The sequence below is a fragment of the Cannabis sativa genome, chromosome X (genome assembly GCF_029168945.1).
Source record: "Cannabis sativa cultivar Pink pepper isolate KNU-18-1 chromosome X, ASM2916894v1, whole genome shotgun sequence".
Classification (NCBI taxonomy): domain Eukaryota; kingdom Viridiplantae; phylum Streptophyta; class Magnoliopsida; order Rosales; family Cannabaceae; genus Cannabis; species Cannabis sativa.
Window position 1 is genome coordinate 24,975,182 of NC_083610.1, and position 19,734 is coordinate 24,994,915.

Consider the following 19,734-nt stretch of genomic DNA (forward strand, 5'->3'; position numbering starts at 1 on the left):
AATTAGAAAATTGGCGTTTTTGAGAAAATCAGATGCAGAATTGAGAAAACTGCAAAATCCAAGTAAGCCCCATTACTCTACATGGCCGGCCACTTTGAATGAATTTTCAAACTGATATTTTCATTATTTTAATGCCAAATAATTCAAACATAACCCTAATAGAATGCTATAAATAGATAGTGAAGGCTTCAGGAAATTAACACACTAAATTTTGTACTTTTCATTCAGAAAAAATTGAGCCTCTCTCTCTCCCTATCATTGGCCGACCACTCCCTCTCTCTCTTCTTCCTAAAGATTTCGAAATTCTTAGTGTTAGAGTAGTGCCCACACACAGCAAGTGATACCTCAATCATAGGGAGGAAGATCGTGAAGAAAGACTTTCAGCAAGAAGGAGTTTCAGCACTAAAGAATCAGAGACAGAGATCCAGGTTTAGATATTGATAATGCTCTGCTACAGAAAGGAATCAAGGGCTAGATATCTCAACGGAAGGAGTCATTATATTCTGCTGCACCCAATGTAAAGTTTATTAAACTTTATATGTGTTTATCTCATCGTTTTAGAAAGTTCATATTTACGGTGTTAATCAACATACTTGTGAGTAGATCTAAGATCCTGGTAAAATAATTTCCAACAACTGGAATCAGAGCCATGGTAATTGATTTGCTTGCAAGAAATTTGGACTTTAAAACGATTGTTTGATGTTTTGGATGGTATCATGTTGTATTGAGTGTTATATGATGATTGATTGATGTTTGTGAATTTTCGTGAAAAATAATTGAATATCTGTTTCTGGGATTATTTTTAATTGATAGTAGGGAAAAAATTATTACAGAACTCAATTTCGATTTAATTTGAATTAGTTATGATTTTTTGAAGTTTCGAAAAATATCGGAGTCGTGCAACTACACGCACGCGCGCGCACGAGGCTTGTCCCTCGGACAGCACGCACGCAGACAAAGATTTTGTCTGAATTCCTGGGGTCTGTGCGGGGATAGGCTGCTGGCAGCCTCCTGCACCGAGTTCTCTCGCCCATGCACTCCCTGTTGCGCGCGCGGACAGTATGCAATGCATACTGTCCGTACAGCTCGCAATTTTTTCGTTTTTCTTCGATTTTTCATGCTATTTCATGAATTTAACTTCCGATTTTTTGTGTAGTTCTGTATTTATACATTTACTATTCCTAATTCAATTCTAATTATCATAATTTATTTAATTAATATTTTTTAAATTTAATTCATGATATTAGTGTAATTTGAATTTGAAAAATAGTAAATATCTATCTTTTTTGCTTAATTATCTATCTTATTTTTAAATTTGATTATGTCTTATCTTATTTTTAAATTTAAGGTCAGATATTTAATTTTTTAAATTATTATTATTTTTTAAATAATTTGACCTTATTTAAATTTAAAATAAGATAACTATAATCATGTAATTTTAAATGGATGTAAGATATTTTGCTAACTTTTAAATTTTGTTATTTTATTTATTTAAATTACATTTAAAATCAGAAAAAGATATTCATTTATCTTTTTTAATTTTTATTTATAAAATAACATTAAATTTTTAAAAGTAGTTAACAAATCTTGAAATGATATTTAGGTTGGTTGAAACCTAATTTTTCAAAATTGTAGGTTTAATTTTAAATAATTTATATTTTTTTAATTTCGGAAATTTTTTAAATTTTTTTAATTTTTGAAAATAAATTTTTATTTATTTAATTAATTATTTTTCGAAATGATTTATTTAAAATTAAATAAATCCTACATCCAACTATCCAGCTAACCTTGTTGCTGGAGTATATGTTTTAGCTTGTTTGTAAGTTTTTTAAAACCTATTATTGCTTGATTGCAAATAGCCATGGTTAACTTGTTGACAGATCCAATGATCTGATTTTAACTCATGGCTCCCTTGGTCAAGTAAATAATTTGTAACAGGTAGATTTACAATCTTCTTTCATCTGTGTATGACCTAGCAACATGATAGGACCCATCCAAAGTGTGCCTGTGTGAGCCTTTGTGTTTAATTTTATTATAGATGCATGTAGGTTGTTGTTGCTAAATAAATTATCATAGTTCTTGATAGATTTTATTTAGGCCCATTTAGTTTTTGGGCCTATTCAATTAATAACAGTTGTTCATTTTAAGGTTAAATTCCTCTCTTTTGGCCCTTGTGTGAGAGTTGAGAGCCATAGTAGTGGGTACGACATACTGAACCCAGCACCCCCTCACATGAACCACCCCAATTGTGAAGGCCTATTTGCCTAATTTGAATAACTGTACTAGGTTAATTAAACTAGTTTAACCTAATAAAATTGATTAGCGATATAATTAATTTCATTTATTTTGAAATTAATTTAAGAAAATCATAGTTTAAAGAATTTTTTATTCTAAGCTAAACTATATGTATTTTCTTGAATTTAATTAAATATAGAATTATAACCATCTAGATTCTTTCTGAAGCTTAATTTAAATTATTCATTAAATATTCCTATTTAAGTTGAAAATTAGTTATCACTAACTAATCAACTTAAATCTAAATATCTTTTGAATTTCAAATTTCAAAATTAAGTTGAGGAATTTTAGGAATTGGTTATTAAGATTCTTTAGATATTTCTTTTTAAGTTGATATCTTTTCGAATATTAACTTAAAATGGGATATTTTCAAATTAAGTGGTTACATTTTAATTTTTTATATTTAATTAAATTTAAATTTGAAAATATTTAAGTTCTAGATTTTTTCTAATACAACTTAAATTAGATATTTTTTCAATTTTTGAGGAAAAGATACTTAGTCAAATAAGATATTTTCTAGATAGTTATTTCTAGACTACTTATTATTTCTAATATTAAATAGGAAAATATTATACATTGTGAAATTAATTATTTAAATAATTAATTTTGGTACAATTTATTTTAAGTATATTTTTCCTAGTATTAAACTAGAGATTAATAATTAAGCCTTCTCTGCACTTAATTATTTATTTCTTGAATTTAATACATTTAATTAATTTGAAAATTAAATATCTAAGTTGATTTTCATCATGATACTTAAATATTTCTTTTTCATGACACTTAATTAAATAGAAAATTATTTTTAGTTAAAATTTATTTTTTCAACTAAATTTAAATAATTTTCAAAATATATTTTTTCTTTATTTTATTAATCAAATTTCGAAATTGTATTTCTTAAATGCTGGAATTTCGAATTTTATTTGAAAAATAGATTAAGTTGTAAATTAATTATTTATTTTAATTAATTTTTGGACCAACTTAAATCAATGATTTTTTCATTTATTGATTAATTTAAAATAAATGAATTAAAAAATATTATTAGAAATTGAATTAATTAGGCAAAGGAAAATCTAGATAGGTGATATTTTTGCTTGAAGTATTTTTCTAGTGTATTTAATTAAATAGAAATTTAATATTTAAGTTGATTTTCATCATCATACTTAAATATTTGAAATTTTTCTTATATATTTAATTAAATAGGAAAATTATATTTTTTGTTGTAAATTAATTTTATTAATTAATTTTGGGCCAAAATTAAATTAGAATAATTTTTCCAAGATTTAATTTTATTTTAACATGCATTTTCGAAAATTGTATTCTTAAATACTTTAATTTTTCGAAATGCAATATATATTTATAGAAAAATTAAATTTGAGTTGTAAATTAATTTAAATTAATTTTGTAACAACTTAAATTGAATATTTTTCTAAATATTTATTGGAAATTATTACTAAGATGGAAATAATTCATATTATTTTCATATCCATCTAAGTAAAATATATAAATATTAAATTAAAATTTATATTTAGAATTTTTCATTCTAAATTGGAAATTTTAACTAAATAAATATATATATTTTAAAATAAATAAAGTAAAATGAGAATCAAAGAAAATACAACTCTCTTTAAATAATGAGCTTTATTATTAAGATATTCGATCTCCATTGTTGGTTTTACATCGCGTTTGTTTTAGTGAGTAATCCTCCGTAATGGAGGAACGTTCATTAGCAATTTCGCACCGTTTAATCTCGAAAGATAAGTAGTTTGTAAGTGTTTTATATGGTACGGATCACCCTAATGGTGGCAAACATATTTGACTTGCAAATTATGAAACAATGGTGGAAGCTCTTAAGATATAATTGCCTTGACTCTCGCCTAAACGGGACAACGCTGAATTCCAATCTTGATCGAATAAAAGGTTGCTAGAATGTTTAATATTTTAGATGAGCTGACAACTCTATTCAATGGATGGTAGCTTTGACTCTCGCCTAAACGGGACACTGATATCAGTTTGTTGAAAACCTTGGAAATTATTTAGGATTGTATGTTTTAGTATTGTCACTTGTCATTCCTACTTGCTATATGTTTATAATTTCTGAATTGTGTATGAATTTATATTGAACCATGTTATTTTCTGTTATTAAGTTGTAGTTTAATTTCGAATCTTCATTGTTGGTCTTACTTGGTTTGTTTATCTAATGAGATAAATCCCTAATGGATTTTCACCATTAGACATACATAATAGTGTTAGATCTCGAAAGATAAATATTATATATGCGACATCTAGCTGTTCATCAATTGATGACACCTTAGACCAGTATTTTTACAATATAAAACAAGAAGATTATATAAATAAGATTACTTTGTCTTTCGCTAATCGAAGCATCGTTGGATTCTTATTTAAACAACGAAATTATCCTAATTCCTCTTAGCTTATTCATTTCGAATTAGCTCAATAACATGTCATTGGATGAATGGTCTATAAATCATTTCATGTCATTCTATATTTTCTCTTAAGAAATTAAATGACGCATATGATTATAATCCCAAAATTCTATTCCCAATTGATATAAATCCTCAATCTTAGAAATCTCCTACTTGTATGGGCAAATATGACTTAGAGTTTAAATTAGTAGTGGTGGTCCAAGATAGAATTACTCATTATATTTGGTATAAATTTAAGTCTTTGACTTTAATTTTAGATTCCAAACAGAAATTTTCTTATATTTCTAATTCCAGAATACAATACAGTTACACTTTCTCAAGTGTTTAATATCCATCTTCTATTAATGGATTCAAACTGTATGGAATATGAGTTTGGTATTCTGTGACCAGGATCCACTTGCAGTATTCTAAGAACTCTTTGATGTAACTAAACCTAAGTCATCAAAAGACACTACCACATTTTTTTTATCTATGGCATTTGTATCTTGTTCATAGTGGTTTTGACAAGATCAATCTCTGCGAAGAGTTTATATGCCAATATCCACTGAAAGTAGTTCATCTCATTCGCAAATGGATGTACATTCAGGGGTGGATATGAGTCTTTCGTTGTATTCTTAAAACGTAAGTCTAGATTATACTTTATGCAAAGAAATTTGAAATGTTTGAAAAATTTCATTAATTTCTAGCAATGGTTAAAACCATTAACGTAAGTGGTTAAAGATCTTGCGAACTGATAGGGGTGGAGAAATAGTTAGTAGATTTGCAGTTCAAAGATCATTAAATTGATTTTTGAATTATATCCAAACTTACCTCCCCAGAAGTTTCGATTTGCATATTGATGACTAGTTACTAGTCGTTGCCTAAGACCTTCTATGGTAATACAATTTAAGAATGATGTAATGGTTGTATACTTAATGTAAATCATTACTAGATTCATGGATGACCTAATCAAAATCTTAAGAAAAGCTAGAATTGTTAACCATGGTTTGTTAGCTATTCTAAGTGATTAGGGGTGGACAATCCCATTGTCAATAGATAAGAAAGTGTTTGTTTAAACAAATACTACTTTTCTAAGAAAATGACAAAGTCTGAAAAATAAAGTAGCAAATAAAGGAGATATTTATTTCTTGATTCCAAAAGTGTTCTATCATCTTTTTTGACATATGATGATCCCACTGCCTCTGTTGTCTTGTCACAACCAAAGAGATCAATACCATTTAGTTTTCTTAGACATAATTCACGGTACCTTGTCGTAGTGGGAGAATTTCTAGGAATTCACCTTCTTATGACTTGGGAGACACTAGTGATTAAAATTCATTGTGAGTTTAAACAAGTAATGGATTGCCAAGATAAGAAACTAAGAAGAAAGCCAGGAGAACTATAGTTTGATCCATTCACATGGAGTAACCTAAAGTTTTCTATTACAAGGACATAAAAGGAAATTTCGTGTATGTCTATTCAATGGACATAACAAGACTTCCTCTTCCTAGTATTATAGGTTTGAGTTTATCTAAACCTATGGCTTATGGTATACCTGGTAATTACTTACTCTAATCCAAGCAACTTACTTTACTAAGATGCTGAAGCATTTTCTTTCTAATGGTAATCTATAGAAGCTTCTCGACTTCTAGGCATAGATTTTATTTATCTAAGGAAAAGTCTCAACTATTCCAAAAAAGATAAAGCCATGTAAGAATTTCTTATATCAACAGTGAGAGGTCTCAGATATGCTTTAGTATGCCTTAGACCAGACACCTGCTGTTGAGTGGGAGTAATGAGTAGGTATCAGATTAATCCAGGAGAAGAACATTGGAAGACAATCAAGTAAATCTTAAGATAAATAAGAGGAACTATATGTTAGTCTATAAGGATGTGTTTAAAACTCTTAGACTACACCACATGAGATTTCAAAATTTGCCTTTGTGCTAGAAAATCTTTCTGATAAGATGGTGATTACTCTGGGGGTGGAATAGTGATTTTGGAGAAGTGTAAAAACCTATCTGAAGTCTCTAGGTCTACTAGGAAGGGACTGAATGTTAAAGTTGCAGGAAAGGTACTTATTCAGTCTAAGGAAAGTTCTATACATTTTTGGCACCATTCCAAATTGCCTAAACTACTAGTGTTATTTCCTTATTAACCAAAAGTAGTTGCCAAAAGTAGAATCCAGTATCCCAAAGAGAGTAGACATATAGAGAGGAATTTCACATTATCAATTATTTTGTGATTAAGGAAGAGTAATGGTGGTGAAAAGGTTGTGTTTAATTCAACCTTTCAGATCTTATTACAATGAGTTTACTACTACTACACTTGATTTGTATATCAAGGTGTTGAGATTATTTGAAATGAACATTTTGTTTTATATTAATGCAAGTGGGAGTTTGTTGGGTTTTATGCCCTAAATAAAACTCATTTCAATATAATCAGATTTACTTATTAATATAGATCAGAAATAACATTTAATGTTGCATGGTTCACATGATTTATTTCATGATTATATGTACATAATGTATAAATTCATCTGAAACCCTTTTCACATACTTGATCCTGTTTATTGTTTTGTCAACACATTGGAAAGTAAACATGACTATGTGAATAAAGTTTCCTAGATTTATCAGACATAGGGTTTTACTGATATGATAATCTACAACAGAGTTTACTTGCATTTGGAGAAATGCTATGTTCTTTCCAGAGCATTGGTTAAAGTAAAGCTCAGGTTGGATGCATGGAGTATGCATCGGAAGGGACCGATATTGAACTTTGAATTAGATTTATTAAACTTACCGTAATATCTATGCAAGTCAATATCGCCTAGTTGATCCTAGATCAAATGATCTTCATCCTGTTATGATTAGGCTCAATCTCACGAGGCTATTCGTGTTCTTTGATTTGTTAGTTAAGCCTACTTTTAGGTCAGGGTGATACGTACATTTTGGGAACACGGTAGTGCAATTGAGTGGGAGCGCTAACATAAACATGGAATCTATAGCTTCTATCTGGCGAATAGTAAGTAAAGGATGATCTCCTTCGAGCTTGACCAAACAAAAATAAATGGTGGAGATCTCATTTCACATAAGCTGAAATATCATTTATACGGGGTTAAGTGTTTTAAGGATTAAATACATTGTAGGGTGTAACGGTATTCTAATCCCTTTACAGTGTAGATCATTCATATAGAGGATCATTGATCAAATTAGGATTATAACAATGGATAACTAATGATGTGTCTATATGGTTGAACATATAGAGCATTCTATATACTAGAGTGCAATTCTAAGTTCTATGCGTGGATTCAACGAAGAATTAATAAGTTAGTGAATTTTAGTGCTAAATTCTTGATCTACTTATTGGAAGATCGGTTATATAGACCCATGGTCCCCGCACTAGTTGAGATAATATTGCTTGTAAGACTCATATAATTGGTTTTGATTAATCAATTATAATTCTCAAATTAGACTATGTCTATTTGTGAATTTTTCACTAAGTAAGGGCGAAATTGTAAAGAAAGAGTTTTAGGGGCATATTTGTTAATTATGATACTTTGTATGGTTCAATTAATAAATATGATAAATGACAATATTATTTAATAATCATTTATAGTTATTAAATAGTTAGAATTTGCATTTAAATGGTTGAATTAGAAAATTGGCGTTTTTGAGAAAATCAGATACAGAATTGAGAAAACTGCAAAATCCAAGTAAGGCCCATTACTCTACATGGCCGACCACTTGGAATGAATTTTCAAACTGATATTTTCATTATTTTAATGCCAAATAATTCAAACCTAACCCTAGTGGAATGCTATAAATAGATAGTGAAGGCTTCAGGAAATTAACACACTAAATTTTCTACTTTTCATTCAGAAAAAATTGAGCCTCTCTCTCTCCCTATCTTTGGCCGACCACTCCCTCTCTCTCTTCTTCCTAAAGATTTCGAAATTCTTAGTGTTAGACTAGTGCCCACACACAGCAAGTGATACCTCAATCATAGTGAGGAAGATCGTGAAGAAAGACTTTCAGCAAGAAGGAGTTTCAGCACTAAAGAATCAGAGAAAGAGGTCCAAGTTCAGATATTGATAATGCTCTGCTACAGAAAGGAATCAAGGGCTAGATATCTGAACGGAAGGAGTCATTATATTCCGCTGCACCCAATGTAAGGTTTCCTAAACTTTATATCTGTTTATTTCATCGTTTTAGAAAGTTCATATTTAGGGTGTTAATCAACATACTTGTGAGTAGATCTAAGATCCTGGTAAAATAATTTCCAACAGATAGGTCATACACAGATGAAAGAAGATTGTAAAATTTACCTGTTACAAATTATTTACTTGACCAAGAGAACCATGAGTTAAAATCAGATCATTGGATCTGTCAACAAGTTAACCATGGCTATTTGCAATCAAGCAATAATAGGTTTTGTAAAACTTACAAACAAGCTAAAACACATACTCCTGCAACAAGGTTACCTGGATAGTTGGATGTAGGATTTATTTAATTTTAAATAATTAAATTTTGAAAAATAATTAAAAAAAATATAATAAAATATATATATTTTCGAAATTAATAAAATAATATTTAAAATTAAACCTACAATTTTGAAAAATTAGGTTTCAACTAACCTAAATATCATTTCAAAATTTGCTAACTACTTTTAAAAATTTAATGTTATTTTATAAATTAAATATTCAATAAAATTAAAAAAGATAAATAAATATCGATTTCAGATTTTATGATTTAATATAAATAAATAAAATAACAAAATTTAAAAGTTAGCAAAATATCTTACTACTATTTAAAATTACATGATTATAGTTATCTTATTTTAAATTTAAATAAGGTCAAAATTATTTAAAAAAAATATTTAATTTAAAATTTAAAATCTGACCTTAAATTTAAAAATAAGATAAGATATAATCAAATTTAAAAATAAGATAGATAATTAAGCAAAAAGATAGATATTTACTTGTTTTCAAATTCAAATTACACTAATATCTAAAATTAAATTTAAAAAATTCAAATTAATTTATTTCTGATATTAAATTTGAAAATTGAAAAGTAAAAATCAAAATACAAAAATACACAAAAACTCGGAAGTTAATTCCATGAAATAGCATGAAAAATCGAAGAAAAACGAAAAAATTGCGAGCTGTACGGACAGTGTGCATTGCATTCTGTCCATGGGCGCGCATGGGCTGGTCTGACCGTGAAACCTCGGCGCAGGAGGCTGCTAGCAGCCTCTCCGCGCGCGCAAGGAGGTTTTTCAGACAAAAAATGTGTCTGTGCGCCTGTTGGCCGAGGGAATACCCTCTTCCGCGTGCGCGTGGTGCAGTGACACCATCCCGATATTTTCGAAACTTCAAAAAATCATAACTAATTCAAATTAAATCGAAATTGAGTTCTGTAAAAAAGTAAATTGCTTAATTTTTTCCATACTATCCAATAAAAATAATTCCAGAAACAGATATTCAATTATTTTTCACGAAAATTCACAAACATCAAACAATCATCAAACAACACTCAAAACAACATGATACCATCCAAAACATCAAACAAATCGTTTTAAGTCCAAATTTCTTGCAAGCAAATCAATTACCATGGCTCTGATACCAGTTGTTGGAAATTATTTTACCAGGATCTTAGATCTACTCACAAGTATGTTGATTAACACCCTAAATATGAACTTCTAAAACGATTATGAAATAAACACATATAACGTATGAGAAACCTTACATTGGGTGCAGCAGAATAATATGACTCCTTTCGTTCAGATCTCTAACCCTTGTATCCTTTTTATCACAGAGTATTATCAAGATCTGAGCCTAGATCTCTTTCACTCCTTCTTTAGTGCTGAAACTCCTTCTTGTTGAATGTCTTTCTTCACGATCTTCCTCAGTATGATTGAGGTATCACTTGCTGTGTATGGGCACTACTCTAATCACTAAGTGATTCGAAATTTCAAGGAAGAAAAGAGAGAAGAAGGTGGCGGCTAGGTATTGAGAGAGAAGGCTCAGGTTTTTCTCTGAAGGAAAAAGTAGAAAGTTAAGTGTAAATTTCCTGAAGCCTTCACTATCTATTTATAGCATTCCACTAGGGTTAAGTTTGAATTTTTTGGCATTAAAATAATGAAAATATCAGATGATAAAGCCTATAAAAGTGGCGGGCCTAGGCAATATGGATTTTTGCCTCACTTTTTGCAATTTTGTAGTTTTATCATTTCTGCATCTCATTTTTTCAAAAATGCCAATTTTCAAATTCAACCATTTAAATGCCAATTCTAACTATTTAATAACTATAAATAATTATTAAATAATATTGTCATTTATCATATTTATTTATTGAACCATACAAAGTATCATAATTAACAAATATGCCCCAAAAACTCTTTCTTTACAATTTCGCCCTTACTTAGTGAAAAATTCACAAATAGACATAGTCTAAATTGAGAATTATAATTGATTAATCAAAACCAATTATATGAGTCTTACAAGCAATATTATCTCAACTAGTGGGGGGACCATGGGTCAATATAACCTAGCTTCCAATAAGCAGATCAAGAATTTATAACCTGAATTCACTGACTTATTAATTCTTCGTTGAATCCACACATAGAACTTAGAATTGCACTCTCAGTATATAGAATGATCTATATGTTCAACCATATAGACACATCATTAGTTATAAATTGTTATAATCCTAATTTGATCAATGATCCTCTATATGAATGATCTACACTATAAATGGATTAGATTACCGTTACACCCTACAATGTATTTTATCCTTAAAACACTTAACCCCGTATAAATGATATTTCAGCTTATGTGAAATGAGTACTCCACCATTTATTTTCGTTTGGTCAAGCTCGAAGGAGATCATCCTTTACTTACTATTCGCTAGATAGAAGCTATAGATTCCATGTTTATGTTAGCGCTCCCACTCAATTGCACTACCGTGTTCCCAAAATGTACGTATCACCCTGACCCAAAAGTAGGCTTAACTAACAAATCAAAGAACACGAATAACCTGTTGAGATTGAGCCTAATCATAACAGGATTAAGATCATTTGATCTAGGATCAACTAGGCGATATTGACTTGAATAGATATTACGGTAAGTTTAATAAATCTAAGTCAAAGTTCAATATCGGTCACTTCCGATGCATACTCCATGCACCCAACCTGAGCTTTACTTTAACCAATGCTCTGGAAAGAACATAGAATTTCTCCAAATGCAAGTAAACTCTGTTGTAGATTGTCATATCAGTAAAACCCTGTGTCTGATAAATCTAGGAATCTTTATTCACACAGTCATGTTTACTTTCCAAAGTGTGGACAACACAATAAACAAGATCATGTATGTGAAAAGGGTTTCAGATGAATTTATAAATCAAATAGACAAGCAATTGATAAGATGAACCAAAACATACGCAAATGAATGAAAAATACTTTTTGGGAACACGGTAGTGCAACTGAGTGGGAGCGCTAGCATAAACATGGAATCTATAGCTTCTACCTGGCGAATAGTAAGCAAAGGATGATTTCTTCGAGCTTGACCAAACGAAAATAAATGGTGGAGATCTCATTTCACATAAGCTGAAATATCATTTATACGGGGTCAAGTGTTTTAAGGATAAAATACATAATAGGGTGTTACGGTAATTTAATCCCTTTTACTGTGTAGATCATTCATATAGAGGATCATTGATCACATTAGGATTATAACAATGGATAACTAATGATGTGTCTATATGGTGGAACATATAGAGCATTCTATATACTGAGAGTGCAATTCTAAGTTCTATGCGTGGATTCAACGAAGAATTAATAAGTTAGTGAATTTTAGTGCTAAATTCTTGATCTACTTATTGGAAGCTCGGTTATATAGACCCATGGTCCCCCCACTAGTTGAGATAATATTGTTTGTAAGACTCATGTAATTGGTTTTTATTAATCAATTATAATTCACGAATTAGACTATGTCTATTTGTGAAATTTTCACTAAGTAAGGTCGAAATTGTAAAGAAAGAGTTAATAGGGGCATATTTGTTAATTATGATACTTTGTATGGTTCAATTAATAAATATGATAAATGACAATATTATTTAATAATTATTTATAGTTATTAAATAGTTAGAATTGGCATTTAAATGATTGAATTAGGAAATTGGCATTTTTGAGAAAATCAAATACAAAAGGTGTTAAAATTGCAAAATTGCAAAAATCAAGGCCCAGTCCACCTAGCCATGGCCGGCCACCTTTATAGGTATTTTAAATTGATTTTTTCATTATTTTAATGCCATATAATTCAAATCTAACCCTAGTGGAATGCTATAAATAGATAGTGAAGGCTTCAGGAAAATTACACTTTCTAAATCAGAAAAACCTGAGCCTCCACTCTCTCTTCTCGAGCCGCCACTCTCTCTCTACCTTCTTCCTCTGGATTTCGAAATTACTTTACTTATTACAGCAGTGCCCACACACATCAAGCAATACCTCAATCATAGTGAGGAAGATCGTGAAGAAAGATCATCAGCAAAGGAGATTCAGCATCAAGGATTCAGAGAAAGAGATCCAGGTTCAGATCTTGATAATACTCTGCGACAGAAAGGATTCAAGGGTTAGAGATCTGAATGGAAGGAGTCATTTAATTCTGCTGCACCCAATGTAAGGTTTCTTAAACTTTATATATGTTTAATTTATCGTTTTAGAAAGTTCTTATTTAGGATGTTAATAAACATACTTGTGAGTAGATCTAAGATCCTGGTAAAATAATTTCCAACAACTGGCCTCAGAGCCATGGTAATTGATTTACTTGCAAGAAATTTGGACTTTAAAACGATTGTTTGTATGTTCTTTGGATGGTATCATGTTGTATTGAGTGTTATTTGATGATTGATTGATGTTTGTGAAATTTTCGTGAAAAATAATTTCGATTTTATCTCCGGAATCATTTTTATTGGATAGTATGGAAAAAATTAAGCAAGTTAGCCTTTTACAGAACTTAATTTGGATTTTATTTGAATTAGTTATGATTTTTTGAAGATTTGAGAAAATCGGGGTTGTGCGGATATTTTCCCGCGATCGCAAATCTGTCCGTACATTTTCGAATTTTTTTGTTTTTCTTCAATTTTTCATACTTTTTCATGGAATTAACTTCCAATTTTTTGTATAGTTTTGTATTTATACTATTACTATTCCTAATTCAATTCTAATTATCATTTTGAATTAATTTAATATTTTTAAATTTAATTCAAGATATTAGTGTAATTTGAATTTGAATAGAATTAATATCTATCTTCTTGCTTAAAAAAATCTATCTTATTTTTAAATTTGATTATATCTTATTTTTTTTAAATTTAAGGTAAGATTTTATAAGATATTTTTAAGATATCTTATCTTTTAAGATATTTTTAATTATATCTTATCTTTTAAGATTTTTTTTTTAAAATTTTTTTAGATATTTTGACCTTATTTAAATTTAAAATAAGATATTTATAATCATGTAATTTTAAATAGATGTAAGATAATAGTAGGTTTAATTTTAATTTTTTTTTAATTTTCGAAATTTTAATTTTATTTCCGAAATTTAATTCTTTTTTAAAATTTTATTTTATTTTTCGAATATTAAAATATTTTTTAATTATTTTTTGAAATTATTTATTTAAAATTAAATAAATCCTACTTCCAACTATCCATCTAACCTTGTTGCAGGAGTATGTGGTTTTAGCTTGTATGTAAGTTTTTTAAAACCTATTATTACTTGATTGCAAATAGCCATGGTTACTTTTTGCCAGATCTAATGATCTGATGGCTCCCTTGGTCAAGATAATAATTTGTAACAGGTATATTTACAATCTTCTTTCATCTGTGTATGACCTAGCAACATGATAGGACCCATCCAAAGTGTGCCTGTGTGAGCCTATGTGTTTAATTTTATTATAGATGCATATAGGTTAATGTTGCTAAAATAAATTATCATAGTTCTTGATAGAATTTATTTAGGCCCATTTAGTTTTTGGGTCTATTCAATTAATAACAGTTGTTCTTATTAAGGTTAAATTCCTCTCTTTTGGGCCTTGTGTGAGAGTTGGGAGCCATAGAAGTGGGTACGACATACTGAACCCAGCACCCCCTCACATGAACCGCCCCAATTGTGAAGGCCCATTTGCCTGATTTGAATGACTGTACTAGGTTAATTACACTAGTTTAACCTAATTAAAATTGATTAACAACATAATTAATTTCATTTATTTTAAAATTAATTTAGAAAATCATAGTTTAAAGAATTTTATATTCTAAGCTAAACTATATGTATTTTCTTGTATTTAATTAAATATAGAATAATAACCATCTAGATTCTTTCTGGAACTTAATTTAAATTTTTCATTAAATATTCCTATTTAAGTTGATATTTAGTTATCTACAACTAACCAACTTAAATCTGAATATCTTCTGAATTCAAAATTTCAAAATTAAGTTGAGGAATTTTAGGCATTGGTTATTAAGATTCTTTAGATATTTTTTTTAAGTTAATATCTTTTCGAATATTAACTTAAAATGGAATATTTTAGATATTTTTTAGGTTAATATTTTTTCGAATATTAACTTAAAATGGAATATCTTCAACATTAAGTGGTTACAACTTAATTTTAAATTTAATTAAATCTGATTTGAAAGATATTTAAGTTGATTTTTTAGATTTTTCTAAAACAACTTAAACAAGATATTTTCAAATTTGTTCCATTTTTATATTCAAATTTATTTTTTGAATTTAATTAATAATTGAAAATTAATTAAAAGTTGATTTTTTATTTAAATCAATTTTTGATTTGTAATTTTTCATTATTATATTATGGAACTTGTTCGATATTTATTTGAATTTATTTTTCAAATTTAAATAATAATTGAAAATTAATTAAAGTTGATTTTTATTTAAACCAACTTTAATTTGTAATTTTTCATTATTATAATATCGAATTTAAATGATTATACAAAATACATATATTATTTTTAAATAATGAGCTTTTAATCAAGAGACATTCGATCTCCATTGTGGGTTTTACACCGCGTTTGTTTTAGTGAGTAATCCTCCCTAATGGAGGAACGTTCATTAGCAATTTCGCACCGTTTAACCTCGCATGATAAGTAGCTTGTAAGTGTTTTGTATGGTATAGATCACCCTAATGGTGGCGACCATACTTGACTTGCAAGTTATGAAACAATGGTGGAAGCTCATAAGATAGAATTGCCTTGACTCTCGCCTAAACGGGACAACGCTGAATTCCAATCTTGATCGAATAAAAGGTTGCTAGAATGGTTATCATTTTAGATGAGCTGACAACTCTATTCAATGGATGATGCTTTGACTCTCGCCTAAACGGGACACTGTATCAGTTTGTTGAAATACCTTGGAAAATAAACTATGTTAGATTTAGTATTTCTATAACATATGTCATTACTTGTTATTTTCTAAATTGTGTATGAATTTATGAGCCAAAACCTTACTTCTGTTTTATTGATGTGTTGTAGTGTCATTATGAATAACCCACACCCCGATCCTCTCTTAGTTACTATCTTAGCCAAAGAACTCTATAGTGTGAAAATGCATCCTGGTAGTTGCATTACTTCGCACCTGTTGATGATGAATCTGAAGTTCCAAAAGGCAAATCTACTAGGAATTGATTTATCAAGAGAACAATGGGTCCAACTAATCCTTAATAGTCTTCCTCCGGAGTATAACGAATTTGTTATCTCTTACATGATCAACAATTCTAACTCCTCCGACATGGACAAGCTCGAAGCAGAATTACGAGCCCATGAACGGAACTTGATTGCAATGGGTCCCCCTGGGTTTGCAATCAATAATCGAAGGAAAAGGACTAGGTATGAAGGAACTAGCAAAACTGCTTCTTCAAGTACAATTATCAGACATAATCTTCTATGTTCGAATTGTAATGGAAAAGGTCATCATGAAGAACGATGTCCCAGGCTTCTAAACAATTCAAACGAAGGTAATGCTTTTGTCTTTGAATCATGTGTTTTAGAGAACGACAAATCCATCTGGATTGTTGATTCTGGGTCTACTAACCATGTATGTTCTTCACTGCAGTTGCTTGAAACTTGGGAAAATCTGCTTCCAGGAGAGTTACAGCTTAAAGTTGGCAATGGCGAATTAGTATCGGTCAAAGCTAGAGGAAAAGCCCGCATCAAGTTTCAACAAAGATTTTTAATTTTAGAAAATGTTTTATTTATTCCAAACTTTAGTAGAAACTTGATTAGTGTCTCATGTTTGCAAACACAATCTTATATATTGAATTTTTCGAGTACAAATTGTTCAGTTTCTCGTAATGGATTTCAAATATGTGTTGCTATAATGGAACAAGGGCTTTATGTTTTAAGACCGAGTACTCAAATCTCACTAAATAGTGAACTTTTCAGTGTAGCTAGACCTAGAAACCTAAAAAGAAAAGAGATTGATAATGATGATCAAACTTATCTATGGCATTTACGTTTAGGTCATATAGGCTTTGATAGACTCAATAGGCTCACCAAAGACGGTCCATTGAAAAATGTCGTCTTAGGTGAACCGCCGCATGCGAGTCCTGCCTAGAAGGAAAAATGACTAAACGTTCTTTCTCTGCAAAGGGAGAGCTTGCCAAAATCCCTCTAGGGTTAGTGCATTCCGATGTCTGCGGACCTTTGAATGTCAAAGCCCGAGGTGGTTATGAGTATTTTGTCACTTTCATTGACGATTTCTCTAGATATAGTTTTCTTTACCTAATGCAAAAGAAATCTGAAACGTTTGAAAAGTTTCAGGAGTTTCATGCTTTGGCCCAAACCAATTAGGTAAATCATTAAAGATCTTGCGAACTGATAGGGGTGGAGAATATATGGATATGCAGTTCAAAGATCATTTAATTGAACTTGGAATTGAATCCCAATACATCGCCCCAAAGAACTCCACAACAAAATGGAGTTGCAGAAAGAAGAAATCGCACTCTTTTGGAAATGGTTAGGTCTATGCTGAGTTATTCAACTCTGTCTACGTCCTTCTGGGGATATGCTATACAGATGGCAAATGACATTCTAAATGTTGTTCCATCTAAAGTAGTTCCTAAGACACCCGTCGAACTTTGGAATGGTCGAACACCTAGTTTACGCCATTACAGAATTTGGGGGTGCCCTGCTCATGTCTTAAGAAAGAAAGAAGGCAAACTTGAATCACGTACCGAAGTATGCATGTTTGTCGGAAATTCTAAAGAGACTAGGGGTGGACTATTTTATAGTCACAAGGATAATAAAATGTTTGTTTCTACAAATGCTACTTTCCTTGAAGAGAACTATATTAAAGACTACAAACCGAAAAGTAAAGTTGTTCTAGAGGAATTGCTATCAGATATAAGTCCTTCCAATGTTCCGTCCTCTTCCACTCGTGAAGAAGACGATCCCACTCCCTCAGTTGAACAAATTGAGAAATCTACTACTAAAGTTTCTGTTCAGAAGACAACCGTACCTCGTCGTAGTGGGAGGGTTTCAACAAAACTTGCTCGTTATGGCTTGGATGGTGAAATCAATATGGTCGTAGGTGACGGTATTGATGACGATCCATTAACCTATAAACAGGCAATGGCTAGTCCGCAATGGAAACGATGGTCAGCCGGCATGGATTCAGAAATGGATTCCATGAAAAAGAACAAAGTCTGGGTATATGTAGACGCACCTGACGACTATCATCCGATAGGATGCAAGTGGGTTTACAAGAAGAAAAGAGGAGCTGGAGGCGAAGTCGAAACTTTTAAAGCTAGACTTGTAGCCAAGGGTTATACCCAAAGAGAAGGCGTGGACTATGAGGAAACTTTTAGTCCTGTTGCCATGCTCAAATCCATCCGAATTCTTCTCTCCATAGCTGCCGCTTTCGATTATGAAATCTGGCAAATGGATGTCAAGACTGCCTTCCTTAATGGGGTACTTGAAGAAACCATCTATATGGAGCAACCAGAAGGTTATTGTAAAGCCCGATTAGTTAATTCGGAAATTATCAGTTAATTGTGATTAATTATGAAATTATTTATAGCCATTTAAATAATTTATTATGCTGTTATTTATGGAATTCAGAAATGCATGGTTATGTTATTCAGTAGTTTTCATATTTTGCATTTCCGGTGTCCGGTATTTTGGAACTTGGCGTTTGGCTCAGTAGAAATCACAACTTAGCATGTTATTAGTTTGGGACGGGTTTTAGACATTGGGAATGTCGGGAATGGCCGGGAATTTAGAATTTCCCAAAAATACCCCTTTAGTATGATTTATGTGATTTTAGTGTGGAGGGGCAAAATGGTCTTTTTGCCCCAATGACTTTTGTCTTTTAGTGACTTGATTTAATTGAAAAATAAATGTTTAAGTGTTTATTTGATGGCTGAAATAAAATGGGATAAGTGGCATTTTGTGTTTCCTCCATTCTTTTACAAACACTTAGAAAAAAAATTAGAAAAAACTCTCTATTTTCGGCTGTGCATGTGGGTGCAAAGGGGTGGATTTGCTTTGATTTTCTAGTGGATTCTCATCCAAAGCTAAGCATTCTTCAAGCTAGGTTAGCTTCTTTTGTTTTCTCTTGAATTTGGTTGAAATTTTGATGAAGCATGTTAGATAGGTTATGCAAAGCTTTAAGTTTTCTATGTAAAAATATGTGATTTTTGAGAGAAAAGGTTATATTTTGTTGCTTTGATGTTGAGGATGTTTGCTTGAGTTTCCAGAGGTTATTCTGAGCTTGATTATGTAGAATTAAGTTGGTTTGATTGCTTGTTAGGTGGATTTGCTCAAGTTTGAGTTTAGAACTCAAAGCTTGAGCTCCAATGGTGATTTTTGTTTCTGTGTTTTCTGGGTTGTTTTGAGGCCTTAGAAATGTTCTAGGGAAGGTATAGAGCAGGTCTGGAAAGTTTGGATCAATTTGGGGTTGAATTGGTCGAGTTATGAAAATTTGATGTTGCTGCCTGCGAGGAACCGG

At 30.5% G+C, this 19,734-nt stretch overlaps 1 pseudogene; it reads left to right on the top strand.

The window, feature by feature from the left end:
• Positions 1–18,716: 18,716 nt before the first annotated feature.
• The window catches only part of LOC133032105 (uncharacterized), a 34,451-nt pseudogene continuing 33,433 nt past the window's right edge, over positions 18,717–19,734 (top strand).